Source organism: Benincasa hispida, chromosome 5, assembly GCF_027475165.1.
Source record: "Benincasa hispida cultivar pf3 chromosome 5, pf3_genome.v1.1, whole genome shotgun sequence".
Lineage (NCBI taxonomy): Eukaryota > Viridiplantae > Streptophyta > Magnoliopsida > Cucurbitales > Cucurbitaceae > Benincasa > Benincasa hispida.
Window position 1 is genome coordinate 45,007,186 of NC_143482.1, and position 9,419 is coordinate 45,016,604.

A 9,419-nucleotide genomic window follows, 5' to 3' on the forward strand; every position below is an offset into this window, starting at 1 on the left:
TGTCCTAAAACTCGTAGTTTTGTAAACAGTAAACATATATAAAATTTATTCAGACAAGTGTTTTTGATTGTTTAATAACTCTAAATCCAATAAACTACGAACCCTTGGCTATTATCATGAATAATTGAACTTTATGTGGAGATATAAACTTGATCAAGTTTGAGTAAAATAGCTTAAACTGTCTATAGTACTTGGATTAGGTTGGGTACCTATTTCTAGAGATACTATCGCATACGACCCGCTTTATGATTGTTATAAATGTTGTAAAGTGTCATAAACGATGTGATCAATTCGTTCATGTAGAGACATGTGAGCGGGGGTGTTCTACACGATGAGATTGTGTAAGACAGACCACGAAATAATCATTGTTACGTATTAATACCGTTTATTGTTAACACTGATTAATTTCACTTCTTGATGACCTAGATAACTTGATCTGAATCCTGAGCTATCTATGAACTCCTGTTTATTTGTGATTGTCCCTTGATCTGCATAAGCGAGGGTAAGCCCAATGTCGCTACTCAATATGCTTCCCATTTCAGGGATAAGACCAGGTAGATGGCTAGGGACATAGAATTTTCAAGATGGAATTCACTTCTACCCATTTTAGGGATAGTAGAAAGGTTGTTCTCTTAAGGGCTGATCCCGAGTCTTGAACAAAAGGCCCCATCTTCTCGTTGGCCTGAGAGGGAATGGATTTAGTGATTATGATCCTAAATCAATTTTCATTAGAGGGACAGTGGTACTTAAGGCGAAAAGAGGTAACTTAGGGGTATTTCGGTATTTGACCTAGCTGAAGTTATGAACAACCTGTGAAGGATAAACTTATTGATGACAGTTATATCAAATGGACACATAATATATCTACAGTGATGAGAGTGCAACTACAGGCTATAGTGGATAGTCCTGTTAGTTAATGAATGTTGATTAACTAGGTTAAAGAGTTTGACCGGTTCGTCTTGGATCGTTGGAGCCCATGATCTGTAGGTCCATCGGGTTTCCTTATAGCTCAATAGAGACAAAATTGAAGAACTAAATGAAGTGAGAATTTGAAATATTCAAATGCTGTCATAAGAGAAAATTGTATTTTATATGAGATATAATTTATAATTAAATAATTTATTTATTAATTAATTATTTTTGAAAGTATACTTGATCATTAGCATGAAAGTGTTTTCTAAAACTTGATTAATGTGATTAATCAAAGGTAGGTGTCAAAGAAAATTTAATATATGATATTAAATTTGTTTATTTTTATTTAATTGAATTTGTTTTAATTAAATAATTTCCAAAATTTGAAATATATATATGTATATATATATATATACATATATATTAATAAAAAAACTAGTTAGTGAAAAAATCCAATTGTTGGATTTTCCCACTAACTAAGTGGACTTTGAAGTGGCATTTCCCAAAGTTGACACCTAGAGATTACATGCTAATGGAGTTTAAGGTGGAAGACATGTAAAATAGGATTTTGCATGTGTTTTCTCTACAAAAGACTTTGTTTTTTAAATTTGAAAGACTAATACTTCCACAACTTTTGACCTAAAATCTTCCACCTCATTTCTCTTTACTCTCCTTCTTTCCATAATGAAATTCCCTTATTTTCACTAACATAACGGTCCCACAATTGTGTTCTTCAATCGAAGAATAGCAGGATTTATCATTGGCAGTGTTGATTAAGCACGGGAGAGGAAGATTGCGGTGGAGTCTTCAAAGGTTGTATTCTCTAACCCTTTGCATACTTATTCTTATTTTTAATGCAATTAGAATGTTGTCGATTTCATCGCTTCCGCCATGCATGCGTTTCTTATGTTCCATCACTGCAAACCTACGAGTCCTTGATGAAAGTAAAAGGACAATATGGGAAGGTAAATGTTGCCAGATCTTCTAGAAACTTTCACAGAGGTTCGACCTCTAAGACTAAATCTGAACCTTCCTTTTCTAGATCTAAGAAGTGGAAAAAGAAGAAAGGTGGAAAGGGGAATAAAGTTGCCCCTCCTGTTGTTGGCCAAAAGGGCAAGAAGGCAAAGGTTGCAAAGGGAATCTACTTCCATTGCAACCAAGATGGGCGTTAGAAGAGGAACTGCACGAAATACCTGGCTGAGAAGAAGAAAACCAAAGAAGGTAAATATGGTTTATTTATCAATGAAACTTGTTTAGTGGAGAATGATAATTCTGCCTGGATAATTGATTCAAGAGTCATTAATTATTTTTGTTCTTCTTTACAGGGAACTAGTTCCTAGAGGTAGTTAGACGCTGGCGAGATGACCATGAAGGTCAGAACAGGAGAGGTCGTCTCAACCGATGCCGTGGGGAGCATTAAGTTATCTTTTAAAAAAATCTTTTTGTTATTAGAAGATTTTTATTTAGTTCTAATATAAAAATGAACTTAATTTCATTTGCATGTCAAAATTAAACAAATGTACTCATTTCTTTTAATATAAATACATTTTTTATTTTCAAGAATGGAGTTGAAATTTGATTAACATCTTTAAAAGATAGCTTATATGTGCTAAGACCGTTAGCATTGAGAATGCTCCTCAATTTTGAGTTATTCAAAACAACGACTAAAATTAAAAGACAAAGAGTTTCTCCTAAAGAAAATGACCACTTTTGGCACCTAAGACTAGGTCACATAAATCTCGATTGGATTGAGAAATTGGTCAAGAATGAACTTTTAATTGAATAAGAAGAAAATTCATAACCAGTATGTGAGTCATCCCTTGAAGGCAAGATGGCTAAAAGACCTTTTATTGGAAAGGAGCCAAAGAACCTTTAGAACTTGTACATTTAGACCTCCGTGGTCCGATGAATGTTAAGACAAGGGGAGGTTTTGTATAAATCATTTTTTTATAGATGATTATTCAAGATTTTGGTATCTTTACTTAATGCAACACAAGTCTGAAGCTCTTGAAAAACTCAAAGAGTATAAGACTGAAGTTGAAAATTTATTAGGAAAAATAATAAAAACACTTGATTTGATCGGAGTAGATAGTATATGAATTTGAGATTTAGGACTATATGATGGAATATGGAATCACATCCCAATTCTCAGCACTTGATACACCTCAATAGAATGGTGCATTTGAAAGAAGAAATAGAACTATGTTGGACATAATTTGATTTATGATGAGCTATGCTCAACCTAATTCTTTTTAGGGATATACAGTGGAGACTACAATTTAAATCTTGAACAACATTCCATCAAAAAGTGTTTTTGAAACACCTTTGGATTTGTGGAAAGGTCGTAAATGTAGTTTGTGACATTTCAGAATTTGGGGAAGTCTAACACATGTGCTAACAATAAACTAAAAGAAACTGGAGAATCATATGATGGAATATGGAATCACATCCTAATTCTTAACACTTGATACACCTCAATAGAATGGTGTACTTGAAAATGAAATAGAACTATGTTGGACATAATTTGATTTATGATGAGCTATGCTCAATCTAATTCTTTTTAGGGATATACAGTAGAGACTGCAATTTAAATCTTGAACAACATTCCATCAAAAAGTGTTTTTGAAACACCTTTGGATTTGTGGAAAGGTCGTAAAGGTAGTTTATGACATTTCAGAATTTGGGGAAGTCTAACACATGTGCTAACAATAAACTAAAAGAAACTAGAGAATCATATGATGGAATATGGAATCACATCCTAATTCTCAGCACTTGATACACCTCAATAGAATGGTGTATTGGAAAGAAGAAATAGAACTATGTTGGACATAATTTGATTTATGATGAGCTATGCTCAACCTAATTCTTTTTAGGGATATACAGTAGAGACTGCAATTTAAATCTTGAACAACATTCCATCAAAAAGTATTTTTGAAACACCTTTGGATTTGTGGAAAGGTCATAAAGATAGTTTATGACATTTCAGAATTTGGGGATGTCTAACACATGTGCTAACAATAAACTAAAAGAAACTGGAACCTCGTTCAAAAGTATGCCTATTTGTAAGCTATCCCAAGAGGACCAGGGGTGGTCTCTTTTATGATCCTGAGAATAACAAGGTGTTTATATAAAAAAATGCTATATTCTTAGAGGAATATCATATAATAGATCATAAACCACATAGTAAATTAATTTTAAGTGAAATTTCTAATGAAAATAGCAGTATATCAACAAAAATTATTGACAATGGTAGTACATCAATAAGAGTCGTTGATGATGCTAGCACATCTAGTCAAAATTCTTCTCAAAAGTTGAGACTGCCTCATTGTAGTGGAAGAGTTATATCCCATCCTATACGATACATGGGCTTGAGAGAAGCCCAAGTCATCATATGTAAACCCCGAACTCTAAGTTTCATAGATAAGCATGTTAGCCAGAGAAATGTTATATTAAATATTTAACCAATCGAAATCCATGTTATTTATAGGAGTTATGAAGGTAAGGAAGAAAAAACACATTAAATGAAAAAGGTTCACTAATTGGCTTTGGTTGGAGGCACTAAATGTAGGGGTGACATGGCGGTTTAATCCTTGAACTCGAGAGGCGGCAAGAAGATTAAAAGGAAGTGAAACTTCAAAAGCATGGTTTCAGTAATTGGTATGAGCAAATTTAATGAAATTGATACCATTTGAAAGCTGGGAGAATCTAGTTTTCGAAGTTGTCTTTCTGGAGAAAGATTACAAGAGGAGAAGAACAAAAAGTGAAGAATTTGTAGAAAAGGCAGAATCTTGGATTAATCAGGATTAAGGTAAAGATTAGAAGCTCTAGGAAAAAATATAAGAATATGTTGGCTGAAATTTTAAGGTAAGAAAGTTAACTCAATTCTAAATAAGTTTGTAGAAGAAAGTTTCTTGAAAAGAGTTCTGGATTTTGAGTTATGAATTTTTTAAATTGAAACAGAGAATCTGTGCAGAAGCAGACAGCTGCTTGGGAAGAACAAGCAAACAGCTCATTGAGGAGAGCGAGAGCGAGAAGAGGAGGATGAGGATCTCGCTTAGGATGATAATCTCGCTGATTTTTTTATGAGGATCTCGCTCAAGAAGGAAATCTTGCTAGAAATGTGGGCTGAATCTCGTTGGTGAGGAAGCAAAGCTTGTTAGAGGAGGTGAGTATCGCTAGGATGAAAGTTTTGCTAGGAAAAGCTTGATCTCGCTCATGATGAGGATCTCGCTCATGAGGATCTCGCTCATAAGGATGAATTCACTCATGATGATTATCTCACTAGTAATGTTGTCTTTGTTGATGAAAGTTCCATTAGCAAATGAACTATTTGTGGTATTTTACTAAGAATTCTAAGTAGTTTAACCGGGAATTATGTCCTTTTAGGCCAAGAAGATTTAGGAGTAGCATATAAACCGTTAAGAGCCCCGACGAGCTGTGAGTGACTAAGTGAACTTAGTGTTTTCAATACTTATGCATATAAGGCCAAGTAAGTTACAGTGATGTTAATGGTGAATTTATACTCCCTCAAGCAACAAATGGTTAATGAATAGCTTAACGTATCTTCCCCAGCTTGTATATGTTTAACACAGGCCAAGGTATGTTGTGAAATCATTACAAAAGTTAAGTTTCTGATGTTGAAATATGCTTCCTAGAGGAAGGCTATGATAGAATGAGTTCTTGTGTAAATGATATGCAATGAAACTTAATTTGATGCTATGAAATAACCCGATATTGAAGGACATGGAGAAGGTATCTGGGTAATAATACCTAAGGTTTTGATGGTACTTAGAAAACTCCACGTGCACGTAGGTAGTTCTGAATGAGAGACCGAAGTATGGGTCTCCTAGGCCATACACCAATAAAGGGAGGCCAAAGTATGGGTCTCTTGGCCGGTAATAGACGTTAGGAGCTAAAGCGTTGTAGGCTCATTCTCAACTAAGGAATAATGATGTTTAATGATGTACGAGAATGGTTTGAAGCTATATTTAGAAAAAGTTGCTTGAGATACTCATCAGTATACTCACATGTTTATGGTGATGTAACATATGATGTAATATGATTCTATAGTCACTCACTAGGCTACCAGCTCACAGATTTTCTATGTTTTCCATTTACAGGTAGCGGTCAGATTCCTCAAGGTTGATCCTATTGCTGCTTGCCATTGAAAGGCCTGGCCGATTAAGAAGACTTATGTAACACCCCGCATATTTTTTATATATAGTAATGTAATTTCAGTAACATTATTATTTGGTAATTCAATAATTGCTTAGTTAGAGGGCATTTTTGGAATTTAAGTTTGGCGGAAAATGATTAAATTTTAAATTTCAATGTGAAAGTTGGCAGGAATTAATTTTTCCTTTCAAAACGGAAAGAATTTATTATAATTACACTTTTTTTTTGTTATTACATTTTAAAACCCCCATCACTCCTACATTTATTATTATTATATTTTAGAACCCCATCAATACATTTATTATATTTATACTTTAAAACCCCCCATCAATACATTTATTATTATTATATTTTAAAACCCTCCATCAATACATTTGTTATTATTATATTTTAAACCCCCCAACCCTTTCTTTCTTCTTCCTCGCATCGCATGCCCAATTTTTTCCCTCTTCTTTCTTCCCACGAACGCCGCCTATGTCCAAACCCACAAACACCACGCCTCTTTTTCTGACCGCAAGCACCTGTTCAGCGGCGTCGACTCGACTCCCTTTAGTCGTCTGGGCAACGAAGCAGTCGCCGCCTCTGATCGTTGACGGTATCACAGCAGTTGCCGCCTCTGATCGTCGACGGTGTCGCTCGCTAATCCGCGCCAGTCTCTGTGGATTGCAAATCGTCGCCCATAACCTCGAGATCCCACAATCACTCGCGCCCAGATCTGAAGATTTATAACCAGACAGTCACGCAAGGGTGTTTTGGATCTGTTGTCTCTCGTCGTTTGTGCTGTCAACAATAAAGGTCGTCGAAACTTGTGGATTTGGGGTAAGATTGTGCCATTTTAATTGGATTTATTGGCTAATGGTGTTCTGCTTCAACCTATTGACACATATTTGTTTGGGTTTAAAAATCAAGTTTTGGAGAAGCTTTGAAGTTAAAAGTGTGCTGTCAAGAGGATTTTGGTTGTGGTTTCGACAAGCTTTTGGGTAAGATTATTGGGAATTATTTTGGTTAATTTGGTTATTGGAACTAAGCTCTTTCTTATTAATTGTAAATTTGGATTATGTTTAGGCCTAATTCAAGATCCATCTAAGCTAGGAGGAAGATTAATTTGCTTGTCTCTTAGACATAATTTTTTACTTCGATGTAAGTAATCTTACCACTGGAACTGCCCACGGGCCAGGCTTTAATTGTATGCTAGCATGGTGAGTGTATGTTATGGTAAATTGTTAGCTTGTTGATTGATAGTATGACCTGAATCAAAGTATGTTCTGGCATGAGTTCTGAATTGTTTAAATACATACCTAAGCACTTGATCATTAGTATGTGATGGTATGGGTTTTCATATGTCGACGTCTGATCTGCTGGTGTTGAGGCATACTTGTATGTTGTAGAATTATGATGTAAGGTTTACATGAATGTTGTATAAGATGTTGTTGAGGATTATGTGTATGTGATAGAGCCATGGTACCAAGGATTTTATGTATGTTTTAGAATTGTACGGTGTTGATTCTTTGAACGTTGAGACTGTGTGAATATCCTCATTGATTAGTTAGATGCTCACCAGTTTTGTGTTTCCTTCAGGATTCACCAGTTTGTGTTTCCATCAGGATTCACCAGTTTTGTGTTTCCTTCGGGATTCACCGGTTTTGTGTTTCCTTCGGGATCCACCAGTTTGTGTTTCCTTCGTGATTCACCAGTTTGTATTTCCTTCGGGATTCACTAGTTTTTTGTTTCCTTTGGGATTCACCAGTTTTTTGTTCGTTCGAGATTCACCAGTTTTGTGTTTCCTCCGGGATTCACCAGTTTTGTGTTTCCTTCGGGATTCACCAGTTTTGTGGGCATACTTAACTACAATAGGATAGGACTCAGTGCTCTTGTCTGTTTCATGTGTTTATGTGCCATATGTGGGTATCTAGAGGACATAGATGCCTAGCCTGAACTCAGTGGTGGGGCTACTTACGAGTATTTCATACTCATCCTTTCTTATGTTGATGTTTTAGGAAAAGGTAAAGATGTACTTGAGATTGCGCAGCGGAATTCGTGATCGTGTCACTGGGACTAGACCTTTTCGCTTCTGCATCTTGAAATTTGATATTTAGTTTTATTGTTTAAAATTTATTACTAAGGATTATTTCTCTTATATGCCTTTGTTAGTCTTTAAGAATTTTGGGTACCCTATTAACTGTTTTAACAATTGCATTTAATAAATGTCTTTTGAACTTCTCTTATTTAATTAGCATTTATTTCAAATAACTGAGCGTCATTTTAAATTTTGTGCATGCATTTATTTTAGTAACGGCCTTACCTAAGTCCTAGGGGGTTGGGTCGTTGCAACTTAGGTTGATGATCTGTTTATGTACACATGTTTTGAGAGGGACTAGGACTTTGTAAGAGATGTTTGGGCCCAACGGTATATATTTTTTCCGTAGATGTTATGTCATACTGGATGCATACATTATTAATGTTTAACAGGTTGGCATTTAGGTTAGAAAGCTAAATTGGTGAGTGTTGACGGTAGGGCTAGTAACTACCATGGTCATATCCTCTTTCTGATTAAGAGGGTAATCTGGGAGGGGGTGTGACATCATATCTGATGATGGTGTTGAGGATTCATTTTCCTTTAAGCAGACAATGGAAGATATTGGTAAAGATGAATGGGTCAAAGCCATGAATCTTTAAATGAAATTTATGTATTCCAATTTAGTCTGGGATCTTGTAGATCGACCTGATGGGAGTAAAATCTATAAGTTGCAAATGGATCTACAATAGGAAAAGATGTGTAGATGGAAAGGTTCAAACCAAGCTTGTGGCAAAAGGTTATACCCAAGTAAAAAAGGTTGATTTTGAAGAAACCTTTTCTCCTATTACAATGTTAAATTCTATTTGCATTCTCTTATCCATTACCATATATTATGATGGCAATGGATATCAAGACTGCTTTTTTGAATGACAATCTAGATGAGAGCATCTACGTGAATCAACCAGATGGATTCATAAAACAAGGTCAGGAGCAAAAAGTTTGTAAGTTGAAACGATCCATTTATAGATTGAAACAAGCATCCAGATCTTAGAATATAATGTCTGATAATGCAATTAAATCTCATGGCTTTGAACATGTGAAACTCAGATTTCCATTTTCCTTACTTAAGCAGATGATTAAGGAAATTAACTAAGTGAAAGTTAAATCCTATGTTGAAGTGAAGAAAATTTCTAAGTGTTGAATAGATTTTCCTTGAGTAGTTTTGAGTTAAGCTTTAATTGGTGAAATTTGACTAAGTGTAAGGTCAAAAGGACCCATGAGTTAAGTGTTAGGAGACATTAACGCATAAGTTGAG